General features: G+C 50.8%; 1 long non-coding RNA gene across 1 annotated transcript in view; it reads right to left on the minus strand.

The window, feature by feature from the left end:
• Positions 1-2606: 2606 nt before the first annotated feature.
• LOC134929488 (uncharacterized) overlaps positions 2607-16644 on the minus strand; it is a 34422-nt gene continuing 20384 nt past the window's right edge. Inside the window, exon 2 of the long non-coding RNA XR_010178587.1 lies at positions 2607-3444. This is a non-coding gene — a long non-coding RNA (uncharacterized LOC134929488). The remainder of the gene's footprint in view (positions 3445-16644) is intronic.

Raw genomic sequence — 16644 nt, forward strand, 5'->3', positions numbered from 1 at the left:
CCTCACACACACACAGGACAGCAGCAGCGGAGAGCAACAGGGAAAGGGGGGGGACACATGTATACCTGGCACTGGGGGCATATCTGGCACTGGGGAGACGTGTACCTGGCACTGGGGGCATATCTGGCACTGGGTGGACATGTGTATCTGGCACTGGGGGCATATCTGGCACTGGGGAGACATGTGTACCTGGCACTGGGGGCATATCTGGCTCTGGGGGGACATGTGTATCTGGCACGGGGGAATATCTGGCTCTGGGGGGACATGTGTATCTGGCACTGGGGGCATATCTGGCTCTGGGGGGACATGTGTATCTGGCACTGGGGGCATATCTGGCTCTGGGTGGACATGTGTATCTGGCACTGGGGGCATATCTGGCACTGGGGAGACGTGTATCTGGCACTGGGGGCATATCTGGCTCTGGGGGGACATGTGTATCTGGCACTGGGGGAATATCTGGCTCTGGGGGGACATGTGTATCTGGCACTGGGGGCATATCTGGCTCTGGGGGGACATGTGTATCTGGCACTGGGGGCATATCTGGCACTGGGGGGACATGTGTATCTGTATCTGGGACTGGGGGCATATCTGGCACGGGGGGGACATGTGTATCTGGCACTGGGGGCATATCTGGCACTGGGGGGGACATGTGTATCTGGCACTAGGGGCATATCTGGCACTGGGGGGGACATGTATACCTGGCACTGGGGGCATATCTGGCTCTGGGTGGACATGTGTATCTGGCACTGGGATCATATCTGGCTCTGGGTGGACATGTGTATCTGGCACTGGGGGCATATCTGGCACTGGGTGGACATGTGTATCTGGCACTGGCGGAATATCTGGCTCTGGGGGGACATGTGTATCTGGCACTGGGATCATATCTGGCTCTGGGTGGACATGTGTATCTGGCACTGGCGGAATATCTGGCTCTGGGGGGACATGTGTATCTGGCACTGGGGGCATATCTGGCATGGGGGGGCATGTGTATCTGGCACTGGGGGCATATCTGGCACTGGGGGGACATGTGTATCTGGCACTGGGGGCATATCTGGCACTGTGGGGCAACGTGTATCTGGCACTATTGGGGTCATATGTATATCTGCCCCTCCCCCCATATGTGTATCATGCCCCCATTTCATTGGCCATGCCCCATGTGGCATTTGGCCACACCCGCTCTGCAGCTGGCAGTCTAATGCTGGCAGCGACGGGTAGCTGAGTCATGCGCATGTATGATGGCGAGTATGCGCATGACTCTGTCACCCGGTGGGGACTCGCCAATACCCAGAAGGCTACACTGAAGCCAGAAAGGCTGCGCTGAGTTTCCATCGCTGGCAGTAGAGACCATATCGCTCTCGCCATCTGCATACCCACCAACATTTTACACATAAATATCGGTACATATTAGGAAAGGGGACGTGGCCACTGGCAAAGGGCGTGGCCACGTCCCTTTTCCTATACTTTTCAATGGAAGTTTGGAGAGCCAAAAATCTGTACAGACCATAAAAAAAAGGTCCTGTACCTGCCAAAAAGGTCCAGCTGGAGGTTCTGCATCTGCTGCTGGCGAGAGCAATACAGTGACATACAGCTGTAATCTTAGTTTACCACTGTTTGGTAAATACTGAAAGAAGGACATAACCCCTATAACGAGGGGATACGGTCATGTGACCACCACTCAGGATCCCGGCAGTCACCATGCTGACGCTGGGATCCCGAGCGATCAAACGCCCGACAAATACCCCTTTTCCACTAGCTAAATATACCTGTGCGCATCAACACAGGTTTTTTAGTAAGCGGAAACGGCTCAACGCGGGTTGAGTGACCCTGGAATCCTACCCGGGTAGCTACCTAGGTTGAACACGGTAACACGGTAATGACCCGGGTAACTGTGCAGTGGAAACGGTCATTACCCGTGTTTCAGAACCGAGTAACGAGTGACATCAATAGCTTTTACAGAGCTTATCCGGGTTAAGTGGAAACAGATCCGACCTGGGAATAACCCGTGTCAAAGTGCAGTGGAAAGGGCGGGACCGACACGGGTTGTAGCCGGGTTAAATATCCCGCTTTGGACCCGGTACTCAGGTGGAAAAGGGGTATTACAGGGACTATTCCCACTCGTGGGTGTCCACAACACCCAGAGTGGCAACTGAACCTACGGCGAGCGCAGATAGCCACCGAGCCCGCTGTGTGGCGAGCCCACAAAGGGCTTTGTTGCGCTCGACCCCTGCCGGTATTCTGCGGTTGTGATCCCGGGATCGGTATGTTGATCTCGACCGTCAGTCTCGTAACCCCAACCCAGAACGAGTGTTAAAGGGGGTTATGTTTAATTCCTAAATGTGGCCTTAATATCTCTCCACTTTATCTCTCTCTCTCCATGATTTGATAAATCTCCCACTACAGTGTTATTTTTTGTAAGTTTTTGACATAAATGACTAATGTAGTATGTGCTAATCATATTATCACTCAGTGTGAATAGATACAGTAACTTATAAAATGATGCATATTATTTGATTACAAGAGTACTACTGTCCAGTATCTACAATACTCGCTTAAGGCTAACCGGACAATTGAACAAATGACAAGTCGAGGAACAGATGGACAATGGATGAAAGCAAGAAGAAATTGCTTTACTGTATACTTTGAACAAAATAGCAGAGAAACAAATGATTTTTCTATAAATTGCGGACATGTGCGGCCCCCATTGCATTGCAAGCTACAGGGGCCGCAGCTTAATTCAAAGCGCAGCAAGATTTCTCCACACATTTTGGAATGGTGAAACTAGATTTTGGGCCAACTCCAGCTAAAAAGCTGGAGAAAAGCATTTTTGATCCTTTTATAAACAGACCCCTCAATCATCAAAGGGAATGAAGTGGAAGTCCAACCCCAGTCATTAATTACCATGTGACCTTTGCAGACTGAGACCAATTTATGACGGCATAAATCTTCTGAGTAAGAAAGGTTTCACCCATAACACAAATAAAACATATAGGAAAGGAGGGGTCACTTTGTGTCTGTTTCAACTTAGGAGGGAGACAGAGGATTCCTATCACCAGCATCATGGTTGCCAAGGAAACGCCTTAAAATTGACATGACATCTGACACACAGGCATTCCCGTGCAATGTTCCTGAGCGTACACTCCTATGACGTAACACTTCCTCCAGCTATCATTGTGGTTACATACTGTATCTGAAGTCCGTGTATCACATATTTTACATGTACATTAATTTCAGAATATTATCCGGCGTTATACTGTTTGTAGAGCGGTTGCTAAGCAACGTGAGATTCTTTGACATGGATTTGGCCGCTTGTCTCCATGTGTTTTTCTTTGAAATTTCCTTTAGGTTAGGCCCGGAGGTTAGACGAGGACTCGCAGTGTCTCTGAGAATGTCTTTGTGCAATATGTCATCCTTCCAATGTCATTAGTTGTTTCTTATTCTGGAAGACTGAGAATTATGCAATTAGTCAGAAAACGTTTGTAATTGTTCCGTAAAAACAGCAATTAAACATAATGTGGATCGAAGCCAACTTTTTTTCTTCCTGACCCCAAATCCACTTTACTGCGAGGATCAGAAGAGACAGGAGGGTGTAGAAAGTGAAATCTCCCACCCTAGAGTGACATGAAATGTACACACCCTGATAGGCTGCTTCAGTCGGCGTATCCTATAGCAGCTTCTGGTTGGGGATCAGAAGGTCAGCTGACTCAGAGCCACCAGAGAGTCAGCGAATATGCACCCCCAATATGAGAGCTGATCCCCTCTCCTACAAGCCCTTCGCTGGCTTCCCTTCCCCTTCAGAATCCAATTCACACTTCTCACACTCACTTACAAAGCCCTCACCCACTCCTCACCCATTTACATCTCTGACCTTATCTCCCTTTACTCTCCCACCCGTCCTCTTCGCTCTGCTAATGCACGCCACCTCTAATGCCTACTGATTACTTCCTCTCACTCCTACCTCCAAGATTTCTCACGTGCTGCTCCCTTTCTCTGTAATTCTATACCTCTCCTACTCAGACTTTCCACCTCTCTACAGAACTTCAAACGGGCTCTGAAGACTCACTTCTTCACCAAACCCAGCCGTCTCTCATCCTAACCCTCTATTACAGTTTCTCTGTCTACCCCATCTGTGTCACCCCTGTCTGCCCCTCCCCTTTAGAATGTAAGCTCTAACTAACAGGGCACTCTTCCCTCATGTGCTTATCCTTCTCTTACTTAAACATCCTCAACGGCACCTACCCTGTACTTGTCCTATATTGTCTTCAACTGTAATACCCCATTCAGACTGCCTGGAGGGTCTCACCCGGGAGCCTGACATTGGTGTGACCCGCCTCAGGCCCCTCGCCGCCGCTGTCTGTTGTCAGAGAACAAAATCGTGTTCTCATCACTTGGGCAAGCCAAGCAATCGTACAGGGGTCCGGCCGGTCGCATAGAGTACTGTGAAAACTTCCCTCCTGAAATAACCACCGTCTGAGAGAGGACAGTTTTGAAAAATACTAGAAGAGGCGGCGGCCATTATGGGAGGGACATTGATAGATGGAGCCCAGAGGGAGGAGGCAGACAATGGCACAGCAGTGCCGGGAATGTGGCAGCGGCGGCAGCAGAGGGAGCAGGCTAGCAACAGCATGAAACAGCCCCTCAAAACAAGCAGGTACAGTGCCAATTTTAAGAGGCATTATTACTAAGTGAGGCATAGTGCAAGAGGCATTACTGTGTGGGGCATAACAAAGGGCATTGCGATGTGGGGCATAATGGGGTATAATATGGTGCTAGGGGCATTACTGGGTAGGGTATATTAATAAGGTGCAAGTGGCAATAATGTGTGGGCCTTAACATGGTGTAAAGGGCATTACTGTGTGGGGCATAATATGGTGTAAGATAGTATTTTCCTACAAGACCACGCCCATTTCAGCAAGGCCACGCTCATTTGCTGCTAGACTACGCCCCCTTTCCTGTGGCACACGTCTCTCAGCCCCCCCTTCCTTCCACACCCCCTGCGACTATTGGGGTTGGGGGCACGTTTTGTGTTTGCACAGGGAGCCAAATTGGCTAGACACAGCCCTGCTCACCACCATGTGAAGAATGTTATTTTACCACCACATTTTCTGATGCATGGAATGATAATACACTATTCTTCATGATCTACATATCTCCAAGAGATATGAGCAGAGATCAGGAAGGAGGGGAGCAGCAGAGGAAGAAGCCCAGTCCAGATATTGCAGCTGGACCACCAGTTGGCCTACAGCAGGTGGCTTCTGAGTAACAGGGAGAGATGAGTCTCCCCGGGTGACACCATGGATTGTGCCAAAACAGTCAGCTGTGGCTGGTCTGTCAGATCCCACTATTGCAGACATCGCTCCGAATTTACACTAGACGATGTGTGACCATAATGTAGCCGGAACCAGCGTCTGGAGAGCCTGTTATCTGCTGGTCCCTTGTGGAGTGTTACTGGGTAATGAATTATGTTCGCACATCCACTGAACCGCATTAGCAATGTAGGAGGTCTGCTGATCAAAGATATTAAAGCTGCTCATAGACGTATTGTAATAAATGTCATCCTGCTCCAATGCAAAACACATTTATTTGGTTTTATTGAGGTTACAGATGTGAATGTGTCCTGGCTGCTGATGTCACTTGAGCGATGTGTCGCAATAGGAAAACAGATGGGAGAAACATTTGCCCATTTAGCCTGCTAATCTGAATTACTAATTGACTAGGCCCCGGCTTGTATGAGACGTTGGGCATTACCTATCAGAGGCATCAGTCCATACTTACCTACTCTCCGGGAATGGGCGGGAGTCTCCTGATTTTTTAGGGGCCCCCCTGCCCGACCGCCCACTTAGTGAGTAAAGTGGGCGGTCCGGGCAGTCGATGACGCGATTCTTGCTGAATCGCGTCATCATAGCAACGCCCCCTGCTGTATAATGCCGGTAATCGCGACATTACATAGCAGGGGGCATGGCTTAAATTATGTGCCGTGATAACCCCCGCCCCTGTTCTGCCTCCGCCCGCCCCTGTTCTGCCTCCACCCCACCCCCTATCAGTGTCATAACCGTGCCTCGCCCCCCTGCTGAGCCGACCTGGCTGCTCTTTCCCGGCCGAGCACACAATGGGTCTAGGGAGGTCCCAGCAGTCTCTTCTGCCTGCACTGAGTACCCCACCAGGAGTTGACCCTGGCTAAGGGGTGCACGACAGAATCATCCAGGTATCACCCTTGCAGGAGTGTCACCCACCGTGCCACAAGTCCAAGCATCCTTCCCCCGAGGGTCCTGATTTTATCTACAGCAATGTTGGGAGGTATGCATGCATGCATACATACATACATACATACATACATGGAAAACCTTGTCAGAACATGCAAAGAGAACATGAAAACTCTACACATTTAGGGCCGTGTTACAGAATTGAACTCGTGACCTCAATTGTATTGGCAGGTCCCGACAAGCGGATGTGAGCAAGGAGGTTAGTCCACATGCTGATTCCAAACCAGAGTACATTTTATGGAAGATAACAGAATACAGGCGATAGAAGCTAAACAGCAGTCAATTTAACAAGATATCAATTTATTTTACTTTTTATTGTGTTTATTGTGACTAGTGAAATGTATGTATTGTATTTATAATAAATATTGGATTGCTTGATTCTTTCATGGACAGCGCTTCCCTTACTGTTTTCAGGTATCAATTTCTCCTGGGCTAAGTACTGTACAGATGTACAGCACTGTGATGCTACAATAACACAGTGACAGGCTTGGGCACATTCAGACCATATTACAGAGCCAAATAAACAACATGAAACTGTAGTCTAATCAGTTTTACCTTAAGTCTAGTGGGGCTAGATGTAATGCTGCCCGGCGGCCGTGTGGGATGCCGGCCGAACTCAGACGTTTTTTTAAAGGGACAATCATTTACAAGGCATCCGAGTTTGTCCGGCATCCCACACGGCCGCCAAACCCGGGCAGCATTACATCCGACACGTGATGTTATTGTGGCTGATGAGTCATGTATAATGGGCCTGCTTCATATTTGCAAAAGAGCAAGCAACTGGGCAAAACCATGTTGCACTGCAGGTGGGGCATATGTAACATGCGCAGAGAGAGTTAGATCTGGGTGGGGTGTGTTCAATCTGAAATCTACATTGCAGTGTAAAAGTAAAGCTGGCTAACATTTGTGGTCTACATCCAAAAGCAGCCAGTATTTGCCCTGCCCATAAAACATATAAATGTACTTCCTCCCCTTGCATTGCCACATGGTTTGTTCCAGACACAAAGTTACTTGCTTTTTTTGCTTTACTTACGAATCTGAATGAGGCCTAATAAAGGCCCTCATTCTGAGTTGATCGCTCGCTAGCTACTTTTAGCAGCCATGCAAACGCATTGTCGCCGCCCACGGGGGAGTGTATTTTCGCTTTGCAGGAGTGCGAACGCGTGTGCAGCAGAGCGGCTGCAAACACATTTTGTGCAGAACAAGACCAGCCCTGTAGTTACTTATTCTGTGTGATGATTGCTGCGACGAGTGACACGATAATGACGTCAGATACCAGCCCAGCAAACGCCCGGCCACGCCTGCGTTTTCCCAAACACTCCCAGAAAACGGTCAGTTGACACCCAGAAACTCCCACTTCCTGTCAATCTCCTTGCGATCGGCTATGTGACTGAAAGCGTCGCAAGAACCTGTGCAAAACTACGATGCTCTTTGTAGTATGTACCCGTACGCCGTGCGTGCGCATTGCGGCGCATACGCATGCGCAGTTTTGCCATTTTTTTAACTGATCGCTACGCAGCGACCAACGGCAGCTAGCAATCAACTCGGAATGAGGGCCAATATGCACTTAAGAGACAGCTTGTAGCATTTAACCATTTAACTACATGTCAACAATATCTGTGAGACGACAATGCTAAACACTGTGCAAAGTGCCGCTACATGAACGTAGAGAAAAAAAAGTTTTGTTATCCGAATAAAACATTTTTTTTTAATAACTAAGGTCCATGCGAAACCTTTTTTCATATTATTTAACTATATTGAAACTTTTTTTTTGGGGGGGGGGGGGGGGACAGTCTCATACATCTACAGTACATATTTGCACAGACTGGCTCAGGGAATCAGTAATCTAACCCTTCCCTTGCATGACCAGTATCATCAGGTGGGATGCAGTTAAAATGCCGGAAGTCGAGATCTCGGCGTTCAGGAGACCGACGCCGGAATCCTGACAGCCGGCATTTTGCAGACGGTCATCATCCCGACACCAGCCCCTAATTCCCATTGGGTTGGTGTGTCCACGCCACCATCCTATTGGGAATAGAACCTGTGATGAGGGAAGCAAGGGGACTCGCTGTCGGTATTCCATTGATGGAATGTCGCTATCGGTATCCTGACATCTGGCATCCCATTTGCCGGTATATCATACCGCACCCTAGGAAAACAGTGGTGTAACTGAACAGCTCAAGCTCGCACCCTGCTCCTTCCTGTCGGTGGTGCAAACCGAATATCCAGACATTTCTTTGGCTCGCGCTTGTCCCATGGTGTCAACTGGCCACACCTCCTGCGAGAGATCAGTGTCCTCATCCCTTTCTGCTCTCTCACTAATTCTTCACTGCGGTCCACATAAGTAAATAAAAAGCACTCACCAGCTACACAGCATCTCTCCCCCCGGTCTATTATCTTTATTGTAAATGGAATCGATACTTTAACCCCTGGCGTATTTATAATAGGTGCAGTGTGTGTGGTGCACACAGGCTCCTCAGTCCCTTTCTTTAATACTCACCTCAAATCATCTGTGCAAATAATCACCGGTAAAATTGAGCAGCAGCCATTTTCCCGGTGTTTTGCACAAGTCCAGTAGAGAAATCACTGGGAAATGGGCGCCATTTTTCAGGATATCCGCACATGTTTATTAGAGGGGCTCACACTCTACAGCGCCACCGGCTAGAAAGGAGGGGCCCGAATGGAGAAGGCTGCATACGGGCCTACTGTCTTAAAACGCCCCTGTTTAACCCCTTTTACCAGCGATATATAATCCCACAGTACTGAAGGTTACATTTCTAAAGAGGAAAAGTTGTGAAGTTGCCCCTAGCAACCAATCAGGCTCTAGCTATTATTTCTCCAGTACATACCTCCCAACATTAGGGAAGACAGGAGCACTTATGGTGTGGCCTCTCAGATGTGGTTGGGATAAAATCACACAAATCCGCAATGCAATAAATGAGGATGTATCAATTATAGCATTGTGGGAAAGCTCTGTCCCTGTGAATCCACTTACTGCACTTCTCAGGGTATTTTTCTTTAAAAACACCCTGAGCATGTGACCACTGCTTCCGCTGCTGCCGTCGGCTACTCCTCCCCTCCCTCCGCGACTTTACCTCCTGCCATAACCGGTGATCAATCCAGGAGGGCAGCCGCTCATCTGATTCCGTGCTCCACTGTGACCCCTGGTGCTGTAAAGTGAGATGCTGGCTTCACAACATCACTGTACTGCATCGGCAATCAGATGACCGGCTGCCCTCACCCGATCACCAGTTCCTGGGTGCAGGCAGGGCCAAATTGAGGGGGGTGGGGGGCAACAGGGGCGGCCACTGAGGAGCTCCTCCATGCACAGACAGTGCTTGTGTGCTCCGGCACGCTTTCCCTGCTGCTCTGCTGTGGAAGTCCGGGAGTGTGTGTGTGCGTGAGTGGACGCATGTTTGGGAGGGGGTCTTTGCCAGCAATAGTGGGGGACCTCCACAACCTCCATCACCCTGGGCCCCCAACAGCCTTATTCATACCCTGGGTGTAGGTAAGTATTACTTTTATTTAATTATTTTTTTCTAACCTTTTTTTTTAAACATTGATCAGCCTGTAGCCTATCAGACAGACATGGCTGATCACAGGGGCAGGAACCAGAGGGAAGCCCTATTAACGCTACCTGGATACAGCGTTATTATCACAAGGCTCCCTCCGGTATTTTTTACATTCTCATTTTAGTAAATTCGTGTAGATCACATTTCCCATTACAAATACATGAATGCGATCTGATTATATACTAAACGAATATGAATTTAAGGGCTTGGAGGAGAATTTTTTGAATACTCCTCCAACTGCCCTTTAGTACATTTATGTGATACTAAACTAATGAGAAAAGGTGGGAGAACACCCTTTTTTACATTATTTTAGTAAAAATTATCTTGAAACATATGGCCGTGAGCAGTGCCATAACTGGACATTTTATCTCTGTGTGCAAGAAACAGCATCGGCGCCCCCCCCCCCCCCCCCTCCCCTACATATGCAAAATATACAGGGGCGTGGCTTCATGTGAAAGGGGCGTGGCTACAGAGCTCCCTTTGACACATTACGGCAGGCAGAGCCCCCTTTCACACATAACGACAGGTAGAGTCACCTTTTACATATTACGGCAGCAGAATTCTCCTTTTTACACATTACAGCAGTCAGAGGGGTAAATTTACTAAGATTCGTATTTTCCCGTTTCAGTTCAAAGTTCAATCACGAATGACATCGAAAGTGTAAAACTGCAACTTTTTGAATTTATTACGACTAATTTACTAAGCTGTCGTATTCGGATTTTTCTTTTGTTCCGATGTCGATGTCATTCGTGTTTTTTTTTTTTTTTTTACGGCAGTGATTAGCAAAACACTGCCGACTTTTTAAAAATGAATCTCGGCCGGATCTGTGTGATCCGTGCTGGGGTTCATTTTTTTTTTTTTTTTAAATTAAACCCTGTAAAATCACCAAAAAAAAATGCGTGGGGTCCCCCCTCCTAAGCATAACCAGCCTCGGGCTCTTTGAGCCGATCCTGGTTGCAAAAATATGTGGAAAAAAATGACAGGGGTTCCCCCATATTTAAGCAACCAGCATCGGGCTCTGCGCCTGGTCCTGGTTCCAAAAATACGGGGGACAAAAAGAGTAGGGGTCCCCCGTATTTTTAAAACCAGCACCGGGCTCCACTAGCTGGACAGATAATGCCACAGCCGGGGGTCACTTTTATATAGTGCCCTGCGGCCGTGGCATCAAAAATCCAACTAGTCACCCCTGGCCGGAGTACCCTGGGGGAGTGGGGACCCCTTCAATCAAGGGGTCCCCCCCCCCCAGCCACCCAAGGGCCCGGGGTGAAGCCCGAGGCTGTCCCCCCCATCCAATTGGCTGCGGATGGGGGGCTGATAGCCTTTTGTCAAAATGAAAAGATATTGTTTTTAGTAGCAGTACTACAAGTCCCAGCAAGCCTCCCCCGCATGCTGGTACTTGGAGAACCACAAGTACCAGCATGCGGCAGAAAAACGGGCCCGCTGGTACCTGTAGTACTACTACTAAAAAAATACCCAAATAAACACAAGACACACACACCTTGAAAGTAAAGATTTATTACATACATCCACACAAACATATACACATACTTACTTTATGTCCCCACGCAGGTCGGTCCTCTTCTCCAGTAGAATCCAAGGGGTACCTGTTGAAAAAATTCTACTCACCAGATCCAGGGTCCCAGGCTCCTCGTAGCATCCTTTTGTAATCCACGTACTTGAATAAAATAACAAAACGGAGACCCGAGCCACGAACTGAAAGGGGCCCCATGTTTTCACATGGGACTCCTTTCCCCGAATGCCAGAAACCCACTCTGACTTCTGTCTAAGTGGGTTTCTTCAGCCAATCAGGGAGCGCCACGTTGTAGCACTCTCCTGATCGGCTGTGTGCTCCTGTACTGAGTGACAGGCGGCACACGGCAGTGTTACAATGTAGCGCCTATGCGCTCCATTGTAACCAATGGTGGGAACTTTCTGCTCAGCGGTGACGTCACTTTAGGTCAACCGCAGGGCAGAAAGTTCCCACCATTGGTTACAATGGAGCGCATAGGCGCTACATTGTAACACTGCCGTGTGCCGCCTGTCACTCAGTACAGGAGCACACAGCCGATCAGGAGAGTGCTACAACGTGGCGCTCCCTGATTGGCTGAAGAAACCCACTTAGACAGAAGTCAGAGTGGGTTTCTGGCATTCGGGGAAAGGAGTCCCATGTGAAAACATGGGGCCCCTTTCAGTTCGTGGCTCGGGTCTCCGTTTTGTTATTTTATTCAAGTACGTGGATTACAAAAGGATGCTATGAGGAGCCTGGGACCCTGGATCTGGTGAGTAGAATTTTTTCGACAGGTACCCCTTGGATTCTACTGGAGAAGAGGACCGACCTGCGTGTGAACATAAGGTAAGTATGTATGTATGTTTGTGTGGATGTATGTAATAAATCTTTACTTTCAAGGTGTGTGTGTCTTGTGTTTTTTTGGGTATTTTTTTAGTAATAGTACTACAGGTACCAGCGGGCCCATTTTTCCGCCGCATGCTGGTACTTGTGGTTCTCCAAGTACCAGCATGCGGGGGAGGCTTGCTGGGACTTGTAGTACTGCTACTAAAAACAATATCTTTTCATTTTAAACAAAGGCTATCAGCCCCCCATCCGCAGCCCATTGGATGGGGGGGGACAGCCTCGGGCTTCACCCCTGGCCCTTGGGTGGCTGGGGGGGGGGACCCCTTGATTGAAGGGGTCCCCACTCCCCCAGGGTACCCCGGCCAGGGGTGACTAGTTGGATTTTTGATGCCACGGCCGCAGGGCACTATATAAAAGTGACCCCTGGCTGTGGCATTATCTGTCCAGCTAGTGGAGCCCGGTGCTGGTTTTAAAAATACGGGGGACCCCTACTTTTTTTGTCCCCCGTATTTTTGGAACCAGGACCAGGCGCAGAGCCCGATGCTGGTTGCTTAAATATGGGGGAACCCCTGTCAATTTTTTCCCCATATTTCTGCAACCAGGATCGGCTCAAAGAGCCCGAGGCTGGTTATGCTTAGGAGGGGGGACCCCACGCAATTTTTTTTTTTTAAATAACCACTTTCCCACCCCTTCCCACTGATATACATGCACGGATCTCATGGATCCGTGCATGCCTATCCAATCACGGATATAAAAAGCAGGTCTGTTTTTTTTTTTTACTTTTTTACGAGTTGTAATTTTTCACGGCAGTGTTTTTTTTTTTTTTTGCTTTGCACTTCTTAGTAAATGAGCGAGATTCATACTTAAACAGCCGCGTTTTGACCGATGGTGTATTCATTCGTATTTTTTTGGATGACCTTCCAAAAAAATACGAATGCCCTCATCACTGCCGTGATTTAAGTTTAGTAAATGACCGAGATGACACTTTGAAGAAAAAACGGCATCTCGGTCAAAATCGGGACCTTAGTAAATTTACCCCAGAGTCCCATTTTTACACATAACAGCAGGCAGTCCCCTTTTTTTTTTTTACACATTAGGCAGGCAGCCTCCCTTTTTTACACACTGCAGAAGCAGAGTCCCCCTTTTTACACATTAGGCCGGCAGATTGCCCCTTTTTACACATTTGGCAGGGTTAGAGCAGGTGAGAGGAACGTGGGAGGAGAGCAAAGGTTAGAGCAGGTGAGGACCATGCGGGGGGAGGGCTAGGTAGAAAGCAGGTGAGAGGAACACTGGGCGAGGGCTAGGGAGAGAACAGGTGAGAGGAACGCAGGGGGAGGTTTAGGGAGAGAGCAGGTGAGAGGAATGCGGGGGTAGAGCAGGTGAGAAGAACATGGGGGAGGATTAGGGAGAGAGCAGGTGAGAAGAACGCGGGGGAAGGGCTAGGGAGAGAGCAGGTGAGAAGAACGTGGGGAGAGGTTTTAGGGAGAGAGCAGGTGAGAGGAACGCGGGGGGAGCGAGTGAGAGGAACACGGGGAAGGTTTAGGGGGTGAGAGGAATGCGGGGGAAGGTTTAGGGAGAGAGCGAGTGAGAGGAACATGGATGGAGTAAGTGAGAGAAACGCAGGGGAGGTTTAGGTGGTGAGAGGAACGCAGGGGGAGGTTTAGGGGGAGAGCAGGTGAGAGGAACGTAGGGGGAGGTTTAGGGAGAGAGCAGGTGAGAGGAACGCAGAGGGAGGTTTAGGGAGAGAGCAGGTGAGAGGAACGTAGGGGGAGGTTTAGGGGGTGAGAGGAACGCAGGGGGAGGTTTAGGGGGTGAGAGGAACGCAGGGGGAGGTTTAGAGAGTGAGTGAGAGGAACGCGGGGTTAGGGCTAGGGAGAGAGCAGGTGAGAGGAACGCAGGGGGAGGTTTAGGGAGAGAGCAGGTGAGAGGAACGTAGGGGGAGGTTTAGGGGGTGAGAGGAACGCAGGGGGAGGTTTAGGGGGTGAGAGGAACGCAGGGGGAGGTTTAGAGAGTGAGTGAGAGGAACGCGGGGTTAGGGCTAGGGAGAGAGCAGGTGAGAGGAACGCGGGGGGAGGTTTAGGGAGAGAGCAGGTGAGAGGAACGCAGAGGGAGGTTTAGGGAGAGAGCAGGTGAGAGGAACGCAGGGGGAGGTTTAGGGGGTGAAAGGAACGCAGGGGGGAGGTTTAGGGGGTGAGAGGAACGCAGGGGGAGGTTTAGAGAGTGAGTGAGTGAGAGGAACGCGGGGGGAGGGCTAGGGAGAGAGCAGGTGAGAGGAACGCGGGGGGAGGTTTAGGGAGAGAGCAGGTGAGAGGAACGCAGGGGGAGGTTTAGGGAGAGAGCAGGTGAGAGGAACGCAGAGGGAGGTTTAGGGTGAGAGCAGGTCAGAGGAACGCAGAGGGAGGTTTAGGGAGAGAGCAGGTGAGAGGAACGCCGGTGGAGGGCTAGGGTTAGAGCAGGTGAGAGGAATGTGTGGCGAGTGCTATGGAGAGAGCAGGTGAGAGGAACATGGGGGAGAGCGAAGGTTAGAGCAGGTGAGGACAACGCGGGGGGAAGGCTAGGGAGAAAGCAGGTGAGAGGAACACTGGGGGAGGTTTAGGGAGAGAGCAGATGAGAGGAATGCTGGGGTAGGATTAGGGAGAGAGCAGGTGAGGGGAACGCGGGGGAGGGCTAGGGAGAGAGCAGGTGAGAAGAACGTGGGGGGGAGGATTAGGGAGAGAGCAGGTGAGAAGAATGCGGGGGGAGTTTTAGGGAGAGAGCAGGTGAGAGGAACGCGGAGGAGCGAGTGAGAGGAACACGGAGGGAGGTTTAGGGGGTGAGATGGAGAGAGCGAGTGAGAGGAACACGGGGGGAGGTTTAGGGGGTGAGAGGAATGCAGGGGGAGGTTTAGGGGGTGACAGGAATGCAGGGGGAGGTTTAGGGGGTGAGAGGAACGCAGGGGGAGGTTTAGAGAGTGAGTGAGAGGAACGCGGGGAGAGGGCTAGGGAGAGAGCTGGTGAGAGAGGAACGTGGGGGGAGGTTTAGGGAGAGAGCAGGTGAGAGGAACGCAGGGGGAGGTTTAGGGAGAGAGCAGGTGAGAGGAACGCCAGGGGAGGGCTAGGGTTAGAGCAGGTGAGTGTAATGTGGGGTGAGGCTAGGGAGAGAGCAGGAGAGAGGAACGCGGGGGGGGGGGGTTTAGGGAGAGAGCAGGTGAGAGGAACGCCAGGGGAGGGCTAGTGTTAGAGCAGGTGAGAGGAATGTGGGGTGAGGGCTAGGGAGAGAGCAGGTGAGAGGAACGCGGGGGGGGAGGATTAGGGAGAGAGCAGGTGAGAGGAACGCTGGGGGAGGGCTAGGGTTAGAGCAGGTGAGAGGTACGTGGGGAGAGGTCTAGGGAGAGAGTAAGTGAGAGGAATGCGGGGGGGGGGGTTTAGGGAGAAAGAGACTGAGAGGAACGCGGGGGGTGGATTAGGGAGAGAGCAGGTGAGAGGAACGCGGGGGGAGGGCTAGTGTGAGAGCAGGTGAGAAGAACGCGGAGGGAGGGTTAGGGAGAAAGCGAGTGAGAGGAACGCTGGGGAGGATTAGGGATTGAGCAGGTGAGAGGAATGCGGGGGGGAGGATTAGGGAGAGAGGAGGTGAGGAACGCGGGGGGAGGGCTAGGGTGAGAGCAGGTGAGAAGAACACAGGGGGAGGATTAGGGAGAGAGGAGGTGAGAGGAATGCGGGGAGAGGGCTAGGGAGAGAGCAGGTGAGAGGAACACGGGGGCAGGTTTAGGGAGAGAGCAGGTGAGAGGAACGCCAGGGGAGGGCTAGGGTTAGAGCAGGTGAGAGGAATGTGGGGCGAGGGCTAGGGAGAGAGCAGGTGAGAGGAATGCAGGGGGAAGGCTAGGGAGAGAGTGAGTGAGAGGAATGCGGGGGGAGGGCTAGGGTGAGAGCAGGTGAGAGGAACGCGGGGGGAGGGCTAGGGAGTGAGTAAGTGAGAGGAATGCGGGGGGGGGGTTTAGGGAGAAAGCGAGTGAGAGGAACGTGGGGGGAGGATTAGGGAGAGAGCAGGTGAGAGGAACGCGGGGACAGGATTAGGGAAAGAGCAGGTAAGAGGAACGGGGGGGGGGGGCTAGGGAGAGAGCAGGTGAGAAGAACACGTGGGGAGGATTAGGGAGAGAACAGGTGAGAGGGTTGCCGGGGGAGGGCTAGGGTTAGAGCAGGTGAGAGGAATGTGGGGCGAGGGCTAGGAAGAGAGCAGGTGAGAGGAATGCAGGTGGAAGGCTAGGGAGAGAGTGAGTGAGAGGAATGCGGGGGGAGGGCTAGGGTGAGAGCAGGTGAGAGGAACGCGGGGAGAGGTCTAGGGAGAGAGTAAGTGAGAGAAATGCGGGGGAAGGGCTAGGGTGAGAGCAGGTGAGAAGAACGCGGGGGGTAGGATTAGGGAGAAAGCAGGTGAGAGGAACGCGGGGGAGGATAAGGGAGCGAGCAGGTGAGAGGAATGCGGG

Source organism: Pseudophryne corroboree, chromosome 5 (genome assembly GCF_028390025.1).
Source record: "Pseudophryne corroboree isolate aPseCor3 chromosome 5, aPseCor3.hap2, whole genome shotgun sequence".
Lineage (NCBI taxonomy): Eukaryota > Metazoa > Chordata > Amphibia > Anura > Myobatrachidae > Pseudophryne > Pseudophryne corroboree.